This window comes from Falco punctatus, assembly GCF_963210335.1.
Source record: "Falco punctatus genome assembly, chromosome: 9".
NCBI lineage: Eukaryota > Metazoa > Chordata > Aves > Falconiformes > Falconidae > Falco > Falco punctatus.
In genome coordinates this window covers 24864666-24886637 of record NC_137589.1, presented here as the reverse complement: position 1 = coordinate 24886637, position 21972 = coordinate 24864666, and the positions used below count along the sequence as shown (strand labels likewise).

General features: G+C 44.7%; 1 long non-coding RNA gene across 1 annotated transcript in view; it reads left to right on the top strand.

The window, feature by feature from the left end:
• Nucleotides 1-7964, top strand: part of LOC308069475 — a 39135-nt gene extending 31171 nt beyond the window's left edge. The window contains exon 2 of the long non-coding RNA XR_013930401.1: nt 1286-7964. This is a non-coding gene — a long non-coding RNA (uncharacterized lncRNA). The remainder of the gene's footprint in view (nt 1-1285) is intronic.
• Nucleotides 7965-21972: the final 14008 nt, after the last annotated feature.

Here is a 21972-nt window from a genome sequence, read left to right as displayed (position 1 = left end):
ATCTCCTTTACTGGAGAGGCTGAGGTACAGGTTAGGCAAATGCCTCCTAGGAAGGGAGAAGGTACACCAGTTTGGGCCCCAGGAGACCTCTCTCTCTGGAGACCTGAGCCTGCCTGAGGTTCCTGCAGCTTTGAGGTTTAGTAGCTGAGGATGCAGGTGTGTAATCGCTGATACTATAATGCCGTAACTCCGGTAGTGCTTTAATAGCAATGATTTTATACATAGTAATGATCAGCCTGAACAGCCCTGCTCTCCCCTGCCAAATACTCCTGGTTATCAGATTTCTGCTGCTGCTGAGGAGGTAAGACAGATATAAGTAATTAAACTAATGCCCGCGGTTTTTCTTATATTAGCACAAGGAGGTCTTGGCAGAAAAAAAAACCAGTGTCGGTTACTGTATAAGCACCGAGCGTATGTCCGTTTTTATGGCCCCAGGTACCTAGCCCATCGGTATGCCAAATCCATACTAGGGCAAAGCCCAGGTACACTTCTGCCTCCAGTTTTCCCAAATGCAATGCGAGGGATTGGGCTGCATCCTGGCCAGGTTTCACAGTGTGCTCTGTTAAACCACCAGTCTGCACTGCCAGGACCGCAGAGGGACTCGGGTGAAGCACTGGCAGACAAGGGCAGGTGGACCCAGGCAGCCAAGCAATCCTTATCCTCAAGGGCTTGTCTGGACAAGAGCAGGGAAGGAAACAGAGCCTGTGGGAAGCAACAGTGTGGCCATGGTCACATCTGGGTTGTGGGCAGATCCCTGCACTGTTGCAGCCTCTCACGTGGCCATCACTCCATTGATCCTGAGAGGAACCCCCTGAGATGCTAAGCCTCTCAGCGGCTGCATTGGTCAGCTCCCACCACTTGGAAAGGGCTCAGTGTTGCCCAGCCATCCTCTGTACTTTACAGGATGGTGCCTTTCATGCCCAGTTGCACACAGAGGGGTCCAGAAATTAATACCACCTTCCAGGCATGGTAAAAAGTGGTGGGGGAAAAAAGCCCTGCCAGAATCATCCACCTTCAAGAATCCATAATTCATATACACAGCCAGGCATAATTTAACTCCAGCACTTGTTATTCCCTATGTCAGAAGAAGAGTGTTCAGAAAACATGGAGTAAATTAAATCAATTGAAAATGTATTTCCCCTCTCCCTTTTTAATATGCTTCTGTGTATTTCTTTAAAATTGATAATGTAACCTGTTGGGGGTTTTGTTTTTTGTTTAAATTTCAGAGCTGGAATTTTGCTGCTAATTTATTTCAGTGCCATCTTTTGTTTTCTTAACTGCTCAGGTCTACAACATCTGGTGAACAAGCAACGTGTTGTGGGGGCCCATCTATTTCCTGCGAGGCTATGATGTGTTTTGTCCTGTCACCGTACCGGTCTGCAAGTGACACTGAGTTAAGGTACTCAGGCTGCTTTCCTGTCTTGAATGCTCTAAATCAGTGCCAAAATCTAAGGGCGTCAGGAAACTAATGAAGAGGAGAAGTGGCAGCAGTCATTAGAACAGATGCCTCCAGGTGATGGCCAAAGATAGTATTAGGGAAATGATGGCAATCTCTGCAAGGGAATCAAACAGGAGAGTATCATCAGCGGATAATTGAATTTTATAGTTAAATTAGAACTGTTCTAATACAGACACGATTTTGGATTTCACAGTTAAAGCACAGTTCCGTTTTGCACTGAAAACAGGAATTCAGCTTCTTTGTTATGTTTGAAAAATATGGTCTCCTCCTCAAATTGGCAGCACTTATCCCTCTGGGTGCAAGATGAATGGTCTGGTAATTTTTTAGTTTGTGATTTGCAATTAATTAGAAAGTTGGTCCTTTAAGAAATCTGTTCCAATTGTTCCTTTGTTTGAAACATCTCAACAATGAAATGATGCAGACTACAAAAATGTTCCATCTAGTCAAAATTCATTGAAACTTTGCACACAGACAATAGTTGAATAAATTAATCTGCAATTAAAAATTTTTGTAACTGCTTGCAGATAGGAAATACTGTGACTTCAACCAAGCTCATCCAATCATTTCTTCTAGAGTGAATTTGCACATGCTAATCCCATTGGCTGTGACAATTTACATTCATTAATCCCATGGAATTGGAGAGGGCTGGATGTATCAAGAGAACATTTATTGTCCAGTTCTTTAAAATTTTTGTATTTTGGGTTGGTGTATAAGAGGCTCCTCTCAGCACCACTGATCCAGCATATATTTAAGAGGCATTGCAGAAGAACCTGAGGCAATAGAGCTCTTAATAATAGTGAAATAGTGGGACCTTGTGTGCCCTTCACTCAAACATCACCCTTGGTTTGTTCCATCACTAACACAACACACTAAACCACCAGTTTCAACCTGTGGCCTAGAAATCTCTAAGGGGCTTAAAACCCACAATTTCAAAGGGGTCCACTGTCACAGGAGGCTCACATTTGCTACACAGGACTATATGCTTTCCTTGAGAAGGTGTGCATTCCTTTAAAAATTTTGCAGTGGTCCACAATCTAAAAAGCAAAATGAAGTAAACCAGTAGTAGATTTGATTCATGTGTCTCCATTATCTGTTTGGTGTAGCTCTGGAGATCTACATCGGCTGTAAATCCTGGCATAGAGCCAGGCAAAAAAGGCATAAGTTAAAAAAAAGAGATATATTAATAAAAAATGAGATGTAAGAAGCATGTCAGCAAAACAAAAAATACTCAACAACAACAACAAAATCCCACTGGATAAGACTAAGAGAAGAAATTTAATGAGCTTCTTTCCCAGGAATTGTGGCTGACAGCAGCTTCAGTGGAGGACACAGGCATCTTTGGAAGGACCCTTCCAGGTCAGTTCAGCCATGAAGGCTGTCCCTCTGCCACACGCTAAGGAAGAGTTAACGAAATGGATGCCAAAGCTAAGAAAGCTGCTGTGGCAAAGAGGAGGAACAGCTCTTCACACCACAGCGATTTGCAAACCCAAGGTCTTGTTTCAGCTCTGGTAAGGAACTAGGGGGCAGGAAGAAATCATGAAGACTGACTGAAACCAAAAATGGGCCATTTAGGTAGTTTTATACAAGCTTTTGAATAATCTTTTTATAACTGATGCCAATTTAGAAACGAACATGTAGCTCAGAAGCAAAAGAATGCTTCTGTTTAGAAAAAGTTGAAAACAAATATTGCTTAACATTTAAATAGATTCTTTTTTTTTTCTTAAAGAAAAGGATTTTTTTGTGTTTATCGCAAATTCATAAATATCTCTGCTTCCCCTTTATTTGTACAGTGGGATAAGTTCATCTGCCAAAAAAAAAAAACACAAACCCTCCCTAAATCTTATAATAACTAACATCCAAAAATATCAGACCAAATTGTCACTCAGACATGAACTGCAGCCAAGCATTTAACAAAGATCTAATACAGGAATGACCCGATGCCTGGGAAAGAGAGCAGTCACCGGAACGGGCAGGATCCCTGCTGATCCCAAAGCAGCACTTGACAGTGAGCCCGGCCAGGGAGGAAAGCAGCCTGCGTGGCATGGAGACTGCTGCCATCACCAGCCAGGAGAGGACATCAGGAGACACAAAACATGAGTGAAACAGAGTTGCACAACTCCCGTGACTCCGCTGAAGCCGACAGGGAATGCGAACTGATCTCTTTGCATTATCTGTTAGGAAAACACAGCCCAGCGGAAAGCGTGGGATGAAGTTCTTGCCCCACAGCAGGAGGGAGGTGGGTGCAGGGTCTGCTCCATCCCGTGGGGCTGGCAGCAGGGAGGTGACCCCGGGCCTCTGGGATGTAGCCTTCCATGCGGTGGGGGTGTGACAGAAAGGAGGAGTCTCAAGAAGTCCCCTATGGCAGAGAGGTGGCATATGCAGACAAGATGGTGAGAAGTAGTTGGGACATAAGGAGAAAATCTGGTCTAGGAAATGCCACCACCAGGAGAGCTGGATGGGGTGTCATGCACATGGGTGCTGGCATGCAGGCATGGGTTGGGAACCTCAGAAGCCCTGATTTTCTTCCGGTGCTGGAAATGTTTATCCTGGGGACTAGAACAAAGAGGTTTGTTTTTTCTCCACGCTTCTGTTAGGAATTCCTCTGGATTTCCTATCCAAAAATAATAAGAGATTATAGAGGAAAATACATGAATGCCTCTTCTGCTCTGAGGCACAGATTGAGTGGGCTGATCAAGAGTCACTGAGTTGGTGGGAGGTGTGCATCCTCCCAGGGTTCCCTCCCAGCACCTCCTCAGGAGAGGAGCATGGGTCTCCTTCCTCTGACCAGACACCTCCCAGCTGACCTTCCTGCTCTGGAGGACAAGGTAGCCAAGGCAGGTGTTCCTCAGGTCACCCCTCTGTGAACATGAAGCCACATCTGAGGACGGGAGGTGTGATTTAGGCAGCCAGTTCCTGTGTGCATGGGTCTGGCAGCAGTTCCAGTCTGCACAGAAATCAAGGTTACAGTACTGCAAAGGGCACTGTAAAGGCTTGCAAGCAAGAACACTCAAACTCAGGAGATTATAAAATAATGTAATAATATAAAATAATCTCCTGGAAGCAAACCATGAGCTGCTGTGACTCTGCCTTTGGGTCTGGCAGCTGGACCAGTGGTGAGGAATCACACAATAAAGTAGGTCACAGGTTTCCAAAAGACCTTTTTTTTCCTTTAAGCTTATGAGAAAATGACGATTTATGAAAATCTGTGTTCTGATAATAAAACCTCAAAGAGTATGGAGCACTCTGTCATTACAGTAATGGGCCCGAGATAAGTGCTTCATCAAGAAGACTATACATCATTACTACTTACAATGCGCTGAAAAGACAGGGCAAGGGGAGAATGAATGGCATCTGCTACAAAAATAAACTACAACAGAAATTATGCTCAGTGCTTTTATATTGTACACCATAAAATCCTCCATTTTGGAAGATCCAAGTTAAGCCAAACATGCATTTTTCATCTCCTCTCATCACTGCAGAGTGCTGCTTAAATGGGAGGAACTCAGTCCAACCTGCAGGTCAAGTCTCCCATCGACGGGGCGGCTTCCCAGCCTCAGAGCATCCCATGGCTGTCCCTCTGGCGCATGCCTAAGGTGCCCAGCAGCCCCGTGCAGCAGTGGAGGTCCTGCTACCATGCGGACGAGCTGTGGAAGGAAGTGATTTCCTGCCTTGTTTAAAAGCGTGGAGGTGGCCAGCGTGATGTTGAGGAAAAGCAAACACAGCCTTGCCTGGCACAATCACAACAAAATCTGGTCTCATGCCTCTTTTCCTCCCCTCTGCCCATGCTTGCAGTGGGGCTGTAGTGCTGTGGAGGCTGGGATGTAACAAACAGCTGCAGAGCTTTGCTTTGCTCATGGTTTTTTGTTAGATTTATGTAAAGGAAAACACTTTTTCTTGTATTGCTGTGTGTCAGCCTGGATCTTGCTTCCCCCAGGATCCCCCAGCAGGTGAAAAACTGCTCTCAGCTTAACCACTAAAAGCTGTTCAGCCATGTCAGCAGAGGAAAAGTAGAGGTTGAAGTGTGGGAAGGGCATACTGGGGAGGACGGGCATGCTGGGCAGGGCAGGCTGCTGGGGAGCCCAGCTGGCAGGTAAGGGGGGCAGTCCTGCTGGGACCTCCTACTCGTCCCACCCCACCAGGACCCGGGAAAGCCAGTGTCCCCAGCCCTGCCTGAGCTGCTCAGGGAGAGTGCTCACTGCTCATGGGGCAACAGTGATGTACCTAAGTAAATGGGTAAAGACAAATCACGCGTGGGCTCAGGCTGTGAGCAGACTGTTGCAGCGCTGCTTCCTACTGTTTGTACTGGTCTAGCAGCAAGGCAATGGGAAAGCCTGGAGTGACACTCACAGTGGGGTATCATTCTGCTATCAGGTGTCACATAAACTAGGCACAGGTTCCCTTGCTAGGCTGCACCCTCAGTTGTATGTACAACTGTTTCTGGTTTATGACTATTTAAAATGTTTCTTGCAATTGCTCATCTTCACTAGCAGCAAATTTTTATTCATAATTTATGCAGTGCTTTTACAACTTTCACCCAAAGTAAAATAAATGCAACAGCTGGTGATTCTGTAGCTGAAGATGGTGATAAAAAGAAGAATAAAGTATCTCTGAAATGAAATTTCCTTTCCAGCATATGTGCTGGGCCCAGCATAAAAGACACAACAGAAAGTTTAGTTTGTAACTAATTTATTGGTGAAATGTTATCAGAATCCCAACGAAGACAAATAAATCAACATGACACTGGGAAAAAGATCAGCTGGTGAGGAAGAAAGCTACCAACATAACAATCCACAGCCTGGGGAAGAGTTATACAAACTGGAGTACATCAGCAAAGCCAGAGTGGAATGTTCACTCTGCGATTTTGGATTCCAAAATGAAATAAATTGAGGTTAAAATGCTGATGGGTGGAAATATTTGTTCCTTTCACAAGAAGTAAATACTGGATTTTCAACTGTGAAACACTGCCTTGGGCCTATGCTTCTGTTTGCTCCTGATCTGCAGAAGCACCAAGTTACATGCAAGAGGCAAAGAAAAGAGAAGTGATGTTTTTGGGGCATGTTAACTGAACTTCACTAATACTAGATTTATATGTTTCTCCTTATTAAGGCAAAGGACAGGGAAATTGGATCATATGCAGTTCCTTGATTGCTCTAAATCAGAAGGCTGTGAATGTTTCATTTTGGTTTTCTGGAATGAAGGTCTGGATGAATGAAAAGCAAGAAACCAAAGGCTGACAAAAAAGCTTCTTCCAGCTTGAAGTTCAACCAGATACTGTCTCAAGAGGAGAGATGGGCTTTTGGCTGAGGACCTTGCCAGAGGTTGCACACAGAGACATTGCTTCCAGTGGTGTGATTTCTCTTGCACCCAGGGAAGCAGGGTTTGTACACCCTTGTAAATGAGCAGAACTGGGGAAAAGGCGCCTGAATCCATTGCCGATCTCCTCTCTGCTTGTAACACCCAGCAGGGTCCTTATTTTGGGTGGCCATTTTTCTCACTACTTTGTGGGTGTCTCAGTGGAAAAGACTCAGAGTGCCCAAGAAAACAATTTACTCAGTATTCCCTTTGTGACCAGAGGCACGAAATGCTGGACCCCTTCAAGGAGACCCTGCTGTCACAAAGTCTCTAGCCTACACGTGAGAGAAGGTTTTAATTTTTCACGAAGCACAACAGCTTAGCGAAGCGCCCCACGGTTTGCATTTTGAAGGATGCACTTTGGTCTAGCAGTGGCGACCACAAAGTTATGAACAACAGTTCCAATTCAGATCATGCACAACCAGACACAATTGTATTTCATCAATGAGTTCACTCCTGTGTGAACCAGGGCTCCAATTTGGCCAGTGTTTTCTTTCCTGTACTGTAACAAATTATTCCTATTGACTGAACAGAGTGTGCCAAAGTTTCTTATGCTCTGATTTATGTGAAATAATTAGCATGATATTGTCTGGATTTGAGGTCACTCAGCTCTTTTTCTTGTACCCTAGCATCCACATTCATTCCCATTCTGTACCAATTAGCACAGAGGAAGCAGGATCCAGCCACGAAGAACAGCTCCTCTGCTTCACAACTCTACTTCTTTCAGACTTTTCTTGCACAGCTTCTTACCTTTCCAGAAAGGAATAAAAGAAAGCCAAATAAACAAAAAAAAAATCACCTGATATGTTGGTTTCAGAGCAGCAAAAACACTGACAAAAAGAAAACAGCAGCAGAGGGTGAGGTACCAGTTCACGTTAAAACAGAAATAACTGAGTGTTCCCTTATCTTGAAATTGTTTTCGTATAGGTGGCAATTCCTTGGGGCAAAGTAAAGGGAATTAGTAAGGAATAAGGAAAAATACAAGTGCTGCTGCTCACTGCCTAGCAGATGAAGCTATAAGGATTTCTGCAGAGCACATGATTTCCAATGGAAGTAGACAGATTGGTTTGTTTTCAAAATGAAATTCCCAACCATATTGAAAAAGGAAAGGGAAAAAACAAGAGGAAAAAAAAAAAAACAAAACAAAACAAAAGAGGAAAGAGGGGAAAAAAATATTAAAGGAAAAAAAGACATCCCACACATACTCCCTGAAACTACAATTTAATCAGTCCTAGGGGACAATAACGCTCAGTGCCAGTTTTTCAGCTAGGGTAAATCAGCAGCTCTCTACTACAGCACTCCTGGTTTGTGCCAGATGAAACATTTTTGGAGCTAATCAGGCTCCAATGGAACATTAATGGAAGTTGCCATCAGCTTCATAACAGAAGGGTGAAATGAAAAGAGCATAAATTGGCTACGGAGGGAATCCTCATGGGTTTTTGGTGGTTAGCCCCACTTTCCTGATAGAGCTTCCCCAGGTAGCCTGCATTGTTATTGTTCTATTAGAAGAGTTTATTATAATTTTTCAACAGTGAATCAAAAGACGGTGTTCTCTGCAAAAGCTTCTCAGCTCCCTACCCTTTTCCTTGGTATGAGGTATCCTGTCTGGTGGCCCTTGGGAACTTATAGCAAACCCTGCTTGTGCAGCTAGGTTTACAAAAGGTTTGCTGTTTGTGCAGAAGGGAAAGCTAAAAAATGCTGCAATTAAAGTTCTGCTTGTAGCACAGCAAAGTGCTTATGTCAGGGAGATGAGCCCTTCTGCTGCCTAGAGGAAGATGTCATTGGCACCATTTCTACCAAGGAGCTGCACCCTTTCAGTATACACGGGAAGTGTTTGTTAGAGCCAGATGAGCAGACATCTGTCTAGACCCGAGAGACCTAATCTGGAGCTGCAGGAGGGAAGATTTCACTCTAGGAGACAAATGGGACCCCATTGTAACTGGGATCCAGCTCATCAGGAGAAGATGGTGCTGAGCATAGCTTGCAAACATCCCAAAGACTAAGTGAGAGAAGCTTTCTCTCCATAGTTATGTTTTGAAAGAATGCTGTGCCAGTAGCAAATTTTAGTCTGGGAAAAACTCCTGTTTTCTCCCTCAAAACAATAAATCTTAAAGCTAAAAGCTGTAATTTACCTAAATCTGTTGTTAGAGTTTGGTTTCTTGTATTAAACAAACAGCAACAATCACCTTTCACTACAGTTCCAGCATACCACCCTGATGGAACACAGTCTGACCAAAGCAATCTTTTGTCTGCTTCTCTTATAAGCACAATTTTGCATCAAAGTGTGCAAGATAAGCTAGTATCACACCATACTGCAGACATTGAGCCTGAGCAGTTGCTGGAAGCTGACACTTATTGAAATAGCAACACGAAATATTTCATTTCAAAGGTGCTAGCTTCAAAACCTCTTCCCCATTATTAGGGTCACTATTTTCATCAAACCTTTGCAGTAAAATTGCTCTTTGGTTGCAGATACTTCTGGATCTGAGAAATCATGTAACCTGAGGGAAGATGACCGGGGTGTTTTTTTGCTTTTTTGCAAAAGAGCCAGCCAAATGGTGATGCTGAGGTGAGATGAACAGGTGTGAACCACAGATATTAAACATCTTGTGTTATTAGCAGTCCACATCTATCCTCACCATCCTTGATTAAATTTCATTCTTACCTCTAGAGTAATTTCCAGACTTCACTGATTGTCTAGTTGTTGCTCTCCAAATTCATTACAGTAGTGAAGTGTGTCAGGGGTGTGGACAGGCTTTTCATCTCTTGTGATGGAAAATGTGGTACAATTACAAGCGATTAAGGAAAGATATTCCAAAACTTGAGCCAAGGGACTCACATCCCACTTTTAGGCATTCATCTCCCAATTTTCACATCTTTTAGGACACCATTGCTACAAGGAAGATTGATGGATCACAGACAGCTTTGCTGGCTGCTTACTCCACGCTGGCTTTTTCCCAAGGAGGAGCAGGCGGCACTTTTGATGTTATAATAATTCACAGTGAGAAAGAGAAGCCTGCAGATGGACCTGGCAAGGCACAAGTAAATTGCCTGCTAACAGATTCATGTTCTCCAAGCATCACCTAGACACATGATAAAGAGAAACACAGGATGGGGTTGCAAAGCAGCCTCTTATCTTAGTGATGTCTCCTACTGATATCACAGCAGGCCCCAACTAATGAGACTTCAGCTAATTTGTCCTTGGTGTTGTATTTCTGATGAAGTTTAAATGGTGCAGTCCTGGGGTGAGATGTTCTGCACACCTGACACAAGCCAGACACATTGCAATGGGAGGAGAGCTGCCCATGGTGTTCCTTCTCATAATGTGCAGCATGTTAGAGGACACATGCAGGGGCCGTAGGTCTGTTTAAGTTTCAGAGGTTTCCATTGTACTTTGTGGAATAAACATATCTGATTTTATTTCAAGTAAGAACAGAGCCTGAAGAGGATTTGAGCTCCAGATGCCCCTGGGGCAAAGACTAAATGCTTGATCACAGTGTCTTAGTCTGGGCTCTTCTGACAGCCCAGATCAAAGTACCCCCAAACTGTGAAGCCATGAAGTTTAACTCAGGAATCTGATCTTCCACTCCCAGCCAGGATTTCTACAGCAGTGTACCTTCATTGACTGGCTGCAGTTCTTTTTTTGTGAATAAGCAGATTAAAAGAGGAGCAAGGTCCTGGTTCTGAAGGCTGTGCTCTGGGTAGGTCTTTATCTCCAACCTTTTGCTCACAGCTTCCTGTTTAGACCTTTGGCCATTCTACCATCAGTGGGAACTTTACACACATCCAAGAGCAAGACTTGCCCTTATGAATTTTATGAGACTGGGATAACAATAAATGTCTATTTTAAATCTTACAGCCAAACTGAGAAATAACAGTCCTCATCCTACTACTTATGATATCAAGTCCACATACACACAAGTCTTAGATGAGGGACCACAATTCTGCTCTGCTTCCCAGACTCTCCTGCTACTCTGAAAACCAACAAAATATATGTGTTGGCAGAGAGTGTGCCCAGAGCTGGCTGCTCTGCACTACTTCCTATCATCTTAGGTCTCAAATGGCCCTACCATAACACTTAAATGCTCTGCAGAAAATACTGTGTACTGCACTGGAATGGCTGTTCTAACTGGAAGAGTGGGAAGGTACTAAAAGGAGTAATATAATGGCTAATGCTAATGTAGCCAGTGTTGGAAGACAACAGGAGCAATCAGGTCTCTCTTTCGACATACATCTAGTTACAGAAGGCAAAAAAATGTGCTGTGTTCACCAGGTCCACCATGGGCTGCTTCGCAGTCCTCCAATACACCAGGCATGGGCAAGCACTGAAAACCATCTTTAACAACAAAAGGCTGAGAGAGGTCTTCCTCTGATGGCTTACTGTTAACCCATGACCCAGCAGCCAAACGAGCTCACACACCCTTGCTTGGTGTGAGTGAACCTGGTGTGAAGAAATCAGTGATGTTGGCTCATACAGAACAAACAGTGGGAAATTCCCGTGGAATATATGAAGATCTTAACACTGGCAGACAACGTCCACTCAGTGCAATCTGCATGGCTCTTCTGCTGTCCTGTGTCTGCTCTGGATTCTGCCCCTGGGCTATGCTACCGATTTATATCTCCAGTGTGATAGTTTTCAGCATAGCCATGAGTTTAAGAAATGACGGGTAATTTCAGGTTCTCAGTCACAAGACATCTTGCACCCGTACATCTTAAAGAAGCCTGTGTGTTCACTGCCTTTGTAAAACCAGGCCAGCAGAAGATGTCTCAAGGCAAGTATGCACAGAAAGTAATTCTTCTGGAGAAGCATGGTTAGTCATGGCTCCTTGTTGCATCTTTACAAACTACAAGCATTGTACTGCCTCTCACTGGAGAGGCCAGGAAGGCACTCTTCTTCCCCTCAAGGCACAGGATGACCTGACCTTCCTAGATTACCATTACCCACTTTATCCAGTTTCTCTGCGTGGTTAGACTCTGCTTTTACTGCCACTTCAGCAAGCTGATCTTCTGCAGAGCCCAGGTTCCTACCCTTTGGGAGCACACATGATGCTGATTATCAGTGTTGCTGGTACCCTACCTCCTACTCCCTTCAGGCTTTCTCCATCTGTCCCTGGTGATTCACTGCACCAGAGAGTCTCTGGAGGCCAAATAACTCCTTCCCCTGAGAGGCTCTTAGGGTCATGAAGGCAGAGCATCCCAAAGGACAGAGCGGGAGGATTTTCTCTTTGGTTTTGCGACAGTGATAACGCTGACCCAGCTCAACTTGCAAGGATTAGGTTTAGGACTGTCCTGGGCCACCGATGTGGGGAAAGGTAGCAAAGTGACAAAAATCTCTTCCTCATCCACTTATAGAGCCACTCTCAGATCTTGTATTTTACAGAAAATGTGTCTAAGTATTTATGGTCCTAGACCAAGGAAAACATAAATTCTATATAAATGAGCAGCACACAGGGGGAAGAAACTGAAACATCTACAGTTTTTCTCCTTACATCATGTATCATTCCCAGATTGGAAGCCAGTTGTGCAGTGGTGAGAGCAGGATATTGGGTTTCAGGACTCTTGGGTTAAATTATCGAATCTGCCATTGATTTGCAGTGTGACCTTGGGCAAGTCATTTAAAGGGAAATATGTAATTATTAGTTTCAATTGGCCAGGCTCACTTACTGTCTATGGCTTTATAGCAATCGCTATTTTTTATTAGAATGATTGAGAGGGAGGGGGTCTCTTTTTTTACAAACGCTTTTTCATGTTTTAAAGGTTTTGAGAGTTTTTTTATTCTCTCTCATGGAATAGCTAAACAATCCAACAAACTAATAATATGGATTCTACAAGGAGTTCTGCATATATTTCAAGCTATATTCTTAAGTACTCAATTTGAATACCATGTCTTCAATTAGTATAGTACATAATGGCATATGTACATCATTGTGTGATCAGCGCTTAAAGGAACAGTAAAGGGAAAGCAAACTGCACAAATATATGGCAAGATGAGAAATATTACCCTATCTAATAATTTAAATAGAGATAGTAAAAAAGAACCCTCAGGGATTTGAGGGTGAGAGGAATTAATAATGAAAGGGTTTTTTTAAGATGATTTTGTTCAAAGTGAAGGCATTAAGCAGAAATCATTTCCAGAGTTTTGTAAAAATATAAACTTTACAATAGTTCTAAATAAAAGTGTTTTCTGAATAAACAGAGTGGCCCATATGGGTTCAAGCACTTTGGTGCTTTTATTTAACACAGTAGTAATGTTTCAAAAATAAGAAAATTCCCATTTTTCACACCTTGAAGTAGATATGTTGAAAACAACATAAGCAGGTTTGAGGGGGTTTCTCACATCCTTCTGACTCAACTTTAGACTTTTTCAAAATATTTTAAGACAGAAATTCTAATTGTGAAAAGTATTGGGGGGAGGAATATTTCAATTTTTAACAATATAATAGGAAAACATTTAAAGTTAAGGTAGCCTGTAAGTTAGGATTTGTTCTATCTTTTCTGTAGCCTAATGGGACCATGCAAAATACAGTATAATACTTATATGTCCTGCAGGATTATTTATTTTGAAGCTTAGCTATGGTTTATAACGTGCTTAGAGATCCTCTGATGAAAATGTAATAACTATGTCATCATCGCCATCATTGTTATTATTGTGAATATCATTATTTTCATCCCCCTGGTGAAATAAGAAATCAGTTTGTAAAGATTACAACAGCTGCAGGGAATGTGCCTTGATAACTTCTCTGTGTTTTGTACCATTGCCAAAAGAAGTTTATAAAACGCTGCTGGAGTAACCGTGTTCCTAGCTAACAGGCAGGAATTTGCTCGGACTGTCAAACGTTCACTTGATATGACAAATAAAGCTAATGAGTATACAGTGCACCATTTTTCATTCAAGGGATGCATAAAAGTCTTTATATAAATGCCCTGGGATTCACATTTTTAACCTAAGACAAACATTTGCAATTTGTAGGGGCGCATGAGGTGCAGTTATTATGGGTAACGGGTGGACTGTTAAGGGTGATGTCTGGCAAATGACATAATGAAGAGGTCCCCTGTCATGAAAGCACAAGCTCATGGCTTGTTACTAACCCTAAACCTGGGCTGTGGGAGCGAGCTAAGCCACAGCTGCCACAATAGCTCTGGGTCACCAGGGATGTGGTGGGGTTGGGGGTGGTTTCGTCTCCCACAGAGGTAGACATTGCTGTCCTTGGGAAGAGAATGGGTCTTGAGTGCTCTTGTAGGAATGAAGAGAGTGCAGAATTTCCCTGGAATTTTGCCCATAAATTCCTCATGGAGTAAGTGTCACATCCTGGACTTCTCACTCGAAATTAGGTGCTACTTCAGTGGACATTTATCTGACAAGTTAACCCAGTCGTTATTATATGGGAGGAAAAGACAGCAATGACCAAGGGTATGAAGAAGGAAAGGTGACCACAAATTAGAGCAGGAATCTGAACCTTGAATGCCAACCTCTGCTCTGCCATAGACTCACCATGTGGCCTTGGTCAAGTTCTTTAACCACCTGGTACACCAATTCTCCAAGTGTAAACCAGTGCTAGAAGTGCTCCCTGGCTCCCCTTCCAAGTGAGGATCAATGCAAGACACCTTGGAGGGGTTCAGGCGCCTTTTACATGGAGAGAGTTTTGCTCACCAGGTACCTGAATCAGAGGGCAGTCCTGGAAAGGGGCCAGAGGGATTCGTTCAGGTGAAGGAATGTTTAAATGCTGGTAAACGGAAAATGTTCCTTCTTTTTCTAAATCAAATGTCACAAACAATGGGAAAATTAAATCCACTTCTCAGGATATGTCTCTGCACAGGAAATTCATCGGAGGGGTGTTGCCCTGATAAAAGCCTTCCCTGGGAAGAAACTGAGTCTGCCTTTTGTATGGGGTTCTGAAAAATAACTCCCAGAATCCAGAGCCTGTCAAAATTATGTGAGAACATGAGACATTTTACTATCAAAATACTTTGGCTTCAGAAACTAGCAAAGCTTTCTGCCTCGCTATGAAAAGACGCAGGGAAATGAAGTGATTGCTCACTGCCACAGCAGTCTGTGACACTGAGAAAATCACTTCGTTTCCCTCTGTTGTGAGACCTCACATGCTCCTGGCACCTTGCCCTGCACTCCAACCGCTGCCTCCTGCCTCCTGCTAGATTTGCTGCTCACCGGCCAGCTGAGAGATGCTTGCTGGAGCATTTCCCTTTTACGCCTAAGTTCCTCCTGCTAAAATTATGCATCACTGGCTCCATAAATAAAGTGTTACTGGGGACATAGCTTATACACTTGAATGTCACTTCTTTGAGTTCAGTTGCAGTGATGGGACCCAGAGAGAGTAGTATTCCATCCTGGTATAGCATCAGCTTGTACCTGGCTGAGCTTACTACCTGTGACGTGGCCTGCCTAGCATTGCCTCATAAATAATTCACACATTTCAGATTTGTTTTGACACTTTAACACACTATTTTGCTGGTTTTAAATGGGAGGTTTCTTAATTTCTTGTTAGTGTTTGGAAGTTTTTCTTTATTAACTGAAGCTTAGAGCTATAGTTACTTTCAAATCCTTCTGTCTAAAACAGCATAGCCAGATGTTTTCTTCTGAAGTCTTGTTTCAAAAAGTCCCAGTGGGCTTTCCATGGCAAAATTGCTTCCAGCAAGCATCTCGTAACGCATGAGCTCTGTGAAAGAGGGGAGTGCATCAGCCTGATGCTCCCCGCTGGGGCCACCACTCTTCACCAGACCAAGGGAAGCAGCTCAGGTGCCAGCTCTGTGACTGCGTTTGATGCCTCCCTGTGCTACGGTGGGTGTTGATATGCACCCATCTATGTTGATAAGCAGGGATGGGCTTACTGCAGGGGCTGGAGTGTGGGAGAGTAGTGGCAGCATTCATACAGCCCACAGCAGAATGTATTCTCACCCAGGGTCACACCAGGGTGGCTGCAAAACCCACAGAGCTAAATCCATGCTTTTGCGAAAACTTTAAATTTCTGTCCCTAAGACCTTGAAAAACTCCATATTAAATTCACCTGCTAATACAACTGCTGTTTACAAGAGTTAGTGGGCAGCTGGAGAGGCTTCCTAAGGCTGCAACCTGCCCATTGGCCCAGAGATGTTCACCAAAAAGTGTCTGAAGGGTCCTGGTGCCCCAAGGAGCTGGGATGGCAGCTTTCCCCATGCAGCCCCAGTACTGAGACCACCTCTGCCTGACCCAAATATGCTCAGTACCCTCATTTATTTTGGGGTGAGCGTGGGTGGGTCTCCTGCTCAGGTCTGCTTCCAATCACCCAGTTGTGCTGAATAAAAGGCTGCTCACATTGGAGCCAGTGTGGGTCAGGGGTGGCCAGGGCAGAGTGCATGAGAACTTCCCTCCATCCGGGAAAACACTTTTAATAGAATAAATCTGGCTCCTTGCAGCAAGCAGCCAGCCCACAGTGGAGGGGAGGGGGGCAAAAGCAGAGGCTTCTCCAACAGCTGTCAGCCTGCCTTTATAGCAGCAGCTATTAAGGCTGGTTAATAGAAAACGCCCTCCCATGTGACACTGTGCTCTCTGGCAGGTTGGAGCAAGGCTAGTGAGCCAGGTGGACTGCCCAGCAAAATTCTGCATTGATGTAATAAGGGGAAAAAGGTCTGTACCATGAGGTGCCACGGTTTTGCCCTCTGCCAGACAAGGGCAGGCCCGCACTGGCACCCTCAGCAAAGCCATGGCAACGCCAAGAACCTAGAGGATTTATGGAAGGACAGATTCCAGGCCCAGATTTGCTCTGATTTGAGTTAAATCCCCAACCCGATATTAAAAATCGGGTGGTCTGTGGAGCGAATCCTGCCCAGTAGGATGTGAGCAAGCTCCAAGACAAGTTCCCGAGCTCCGGTTCACAGTGTAAATCCCACGAAGCCGACAGATGCTCCAGCTCAGGGCTCCCCTGCCTGCTGCCAGCCTGCAGCCGGGCAGAGCCGGCACAAGGAAGGGGCTGCACCGATGATTGTCACCTGTGCAGGGCAGCAGGCTGAGTGATGGCCACAGCTCCTCTCTGAGAAGTAAAAACTAGAAGGAAAAACATGGCCAATCTTCATAGAAAGCTGGTACGTAACTACTGTCTGTGCCACACTTTTTGCTCATTCCCTGAGAAGGTAAGCTGTGCTGGCACAGGGACGCATCCTGGAGGTGGGCATTTTCTTTGTAATCAACTATTAGTTTTTAGGTGGTACTTCTCATGCATCAGGCACAAGCTGCTGCCTGAAGCTGAAGAGTCAGTAGGATTTTTCTGACTCTTCAGGAGGCAGGGAGGTATCACAGCCAAAGGCACTTGGACAAGTCACCTGCTGGTCTATGGACCACTAGAGAGGAACACAGATTTTCCAAGGCCAAATCAAGTTATGTAGCCTCTAGATCCAATTACATTTTCAATTTATTCCTAAATAAACATTCATCTGGGATCTCTTGAATCCAAACAAGGCTACAGGTGGTGATTTGCTTGGACCAGCCCTGATCAGGCAGCTGAATCACTCCAAGCTACTTATGGTCCACCAGTGTGGGAAGTTCAGCACTTGGTCCTGGCTATCTAAAATCAGAGAGCAACAAGCACCCCCATGGGACCTTTCATCCCACCTCAAATGGCACACTGGGCATGTTATATCAGCTGACTACTGAGAGCACCAAGGTGTGGAGATGAAGTAGAGGACTAACACTTAAGTGGCTAAATCTGGGTGAGCTCTGTCCAACTCTAAAAGCATTGCTACTACTGTTATTTAAAAAGACTCTCATCAGCTGAAGTAGAATGATGAATGCCCCATCTGAGCCAGACTCCTACTGGCCACCCTGTTTTATCAAGGTCTGGGGAATATTTCATTTTAGATACGCAAGTATTTGTGGCTTCTTATTCACGGCAGCTGGACTTTATCAGCAGGTCACCACACTGAGGAGATAAGGTGTCTCCTTCCCTCAGCACCCTAGGAAGATTCTCACAATCCCAGGTTGGCTTATATGGCCATTAAAAACCCCTCTAAAGTGGTTTCAGCTTCAGTACCGTTCCATCAGTTCTGTGGTTCAGAGGACTCTTGTGCTAACAGAGGAAACAGGGCTTTTGCGGCTTTATCACAGATTGAAATTTAGACATACAGATATGCCCTTAAAACTGCTTTTATTGACTTTCACGTATATTTGTAAGGTGGGACCTCATAAATTTGCCATCACTTACTCTTGTGCCCACCCTTCTTGCACCACCTTGCAGCATGCAGCCCATCTCTAGCAATGGGCTCCTTGTTCTAGCAGAGATGGAAATTTAGGTCAGAGAAGCACTTTAGGAATCCTCAGTAATTTAGGCAAATTTATTACATAAAATGAAAGGAAATGAAAGTAAAAGGAAAGAGGAAAAAGGAGAAGGGGAAGGGGAAGCAGGAGGAGAAGAAGGAGAAGGAAAGGGGAAGAAGGAGAAGGAGGAAAAAGCAAAAAGAGGAAAAGGAAAAAGGAGAAAAGGAAAACTGTCGTTTCTCCCTATTTCGAGACTTGAAATATCTTTCAAATAAATTGTAAGGAAATTTTATCCTCAATTTAAACCATGGGGTGTTTTAGAACTGTACTTATGACAGCTAGTATTTCAAATTCATATATCAGCTTCTGAAAATGCAAACAAGGTATTATATTGCTGGACATTTTTAATGTTGTGCAGTTAAAGTCCCCAAAACATTTTAGAAATGTTTCTCCACAAAACACTCTTTATCCTTGCAAGCTCTTTGTGTCTGACTGGGAACAAGAAAAGCCCTGTCTCCCTCCCATGTAGCGAGGAGGGGCAGTGAGGCATGTCCTCCACCCATGCTCACCGCTACCAGAACTGGTACCAGTGGGGCCGGTCACTGTGCACTCCAACGCAGCTGGTGGGGAGAGCTGATGCTGTGCCTGAGGCCTCAAACGCCCTCTCCTCTGCACCGCCAGCAGAAGGAAATCAGCCCGAGAAGAAAATCATGGGCCCATCCCAGTGAAATGAATATTACAGCTGTCATTCCCATTTTAGCAGAAGACCTGCATGCAAGGTCTTTGGTTTTAGTAAGATACATTTAGGCAGAGATTTCTTTGTAGTTTCCCTCCTTCCTTCTCTTTTTTAGCAGCACATAGTCCAAGTGTCAGCTCTTTATGCTCAGGATTTAGACTCAGGGTGTTAGGAAAAGAAATCCCTCTTGTGGAGGAAAAACTGGTTTTGCACTAAAAATATTAAGAAGAAACTCAAGAGCCTGTGAAAGACAAAAGAAAGTGACTGAAGCCTCCCCACTCTCTCATGTACCAAGGAAAAGAAATGGAAAGAAAAAAGAAATTCCTATCAGATTCAAGGTGGAAAAAACTGGGGCAGATATTTTGAAGGTTTCCAATTTTCTGACCAAAACCAGTATATCTCCTAAGGTATACACACTTTCCTCAAAATATCAATGCTACAAACAGCAAAACCTTGCTCCCTTTCCTGCGGGAGCAAACAGGGGTTGACAAAGCAGCAGTCAGTGTTCAGGCTGAAGGCAAGGAGGCAGCTCCAAGGGCCAGCCACCTGGTTTCTGCAGGGCCAGGAGAGTCTGCGCCAGCCACAAGCTGTCTGACTGTGAACACTCAAACAGCATTTTGCCTTGCTCCTCATTGCAGCCACGGGGAAATGGGCGAGCAACGCTTTGCCTGCTGCAGTCCTGCTGGGATCACAAGGTATGTGGGACAAAGAAGAAAACTGCAGCCTTATTGATACCACTTCAGCTGGCTACAACACCACCTGCCTTCTCTTTATGTATGTATGTATGTATGTATGTATAATCCCTCCATATCCATATCCCTCTATAGAAAACACTGTGGCTTGGAGAAGTTTGCCTTGACTGCTGTCTGTCAAAACATTTCCTTACTCCATTAATAGCAATTATGAGTGTGTTTAGATAGCAGCTAACATTTGCAAAATGCTTTAGCCATGAATACATATCCTAATTACTCATAGAAAATTATTTCTTTACCCAAAATTAGCCCTTCTTGTTTGCCTGACCCGCTTCCAATCAGATCATGATTACAGCAGACTTAATGAATGCTTTGCACAGGCACATTTCATCCTGTGGATGGCTGGTAATTGTGTCATTGCTGTGAGTTTCACTGCATATTCCACATTTGCTTTCCAAAATCTAAGCACTTTTGACTGGACAAATAAATCACAAGTATATCTCTCTTATGTCATGCTTTTTCTAAAAAAAGGCAGATAATTTTGAATTGAAAATTGACTTTCCATAACTACCATGCAATCTTCAGGTACTATTCATTGCTTGGCCAGTTTCCCTGGCTGTAAACCCCTCTTTTTACCCCAACTGCCCAACACAGATCCAACTGCACACACACACACTTTATTATGTACTTAAAATAGTCATAGGAAGAAAAAAGCAGAATAAAACTCATGGAGTAAAGACCATAGTGACATTAGTTCACTTGCTAAAGTGAAATGCAATGTGTTAAATATCAAGCAGCCCTGAAAATATTCCAGCCAAAGGGCATGAGCATTTGGTGAAGTAGACCATCACTGACAGTTTAGGCTGAAATTTGTCCCAGATTACGAGGCCAAGACTGAAACGATGCCTCCAAAGCCTTTTGGGGGATTGCACTTGTACATGCTACCCTAGAATCATGACCCTGCTGCTGACTACCCTTGCTGGCACAGCACTGGGTGCCAGCTGGGCAGGCTGCCTGCATAGCTCTGCAAGCCATGCTGCAGGCAGAGATCTGAAATTCCCCAGAGGAGGGAGCTTTGAAGACCCGCTTTCCAGAGATTTTGAGCATCTCTATCTCCATAGGTTTACAATGGATAGATGTGGAGGGAGAAAGGGGAAAGGGAAAAAGGGAAGAGAAGGGAATACACCCAGATGGAAACATGACCTTCGGTGGTCACAGACACTGTTGGAAAGCAGCTCATCTGAAGTCAACAACAGGCAAAACCAATGCTTCAAGGCAGCATGTGTGTGGCAGAAAAAAATCCCACCGAGATGCACGTGCAGCCCCTCTGCCTACAAATCCCCGCAGCTGCCAGCTTTCCACCACAGGAGCTTTCATCTTGGCTTGTGCATGTGAGGATGGCACTGCCAATGAAGGAGGAGAGCAGGAGCAATACAGTCATCATCCACCAAAACCTCTTCAAGCAAGGAAAAAGGGCAACAAATATGTGACATTGTACCTGGAGGGGACCCAAGCCTGCCACCTCCTAAATGAAGTTGGGCAAGACCAAGCTTCCTCCGTTGAGACAGCGGCTCTCAGGGGAGAGCAGGCACAGGACAAAGCCTGTTGTTCAGCTGGGCTTGCACCATTTGTTCTTCTGTCCCCTTCATACAAGCCAGCAGGCGCCCTGGGGGACACTGCCACACCAAGCCTGGCAGGGCCCACGCAGGGCAGTGGCACGGAGCAGTCCCTCGGCACATCTCCAGCCTGGGAGAGCACAAGGGGATGAGGCGGCCGCAGCGTGCACGTTCTTGTGCCCGGCCCTCCGGAAGAGAAGGAAACCGGCAGAGACAGGCAGCTAAGGGACAGGCAGGAGACAGGAACAAGGTCAGCACAAATGCAGGAACCCCGGTCTCAGCTGCAGACAAAGGTAATTCGACAAGCGGTTTTAAACTCCCGAGTGAGTAAGGGTTTTATTGGGAGAGCTCTCAGTGGGAAGTAAGCAGAGGCTCCAGGTCTGGCACCACTCAGGCCATCAAGGCTGGGTATTGTCCAGATTTGCAGAGGGAGGTCCGCAGCTCAGGCTTTGGGTGGCCAGGTGGAGCTAAGCCTTGGGAACTGGCGACGCCACCATTGGAATGTCTGGTGTGTCCCAGAGTGATTTAGATGCTTGTCACCAGGGGAAAAATAGACTTTCCTTGAACCGGGCGAATACGCCTCTCATCTGGACACTCACTGCTAAAACCAGGCAGCTTTTAGAGCAGTGAGGGTTGGATTTACTGTAAAGCTGTGTCCCTCCCCGTAAAGGCAAACACCCACGGCCATACGGGACCAGCACATGCAGTGCCAGAGCAGCCGTACAGCTGTGCAGCCCCCAGGGGCTGCGCCAGACAGCAGTGGGATTACACTTTCCACTCCCCCACCCAGGATTAAGCCCACCATTTATCAGTGGTTAATTAACAGATTACTGGGAGGCTGAGAGAGTTTTTAGATAGATAGCAAACTGCTC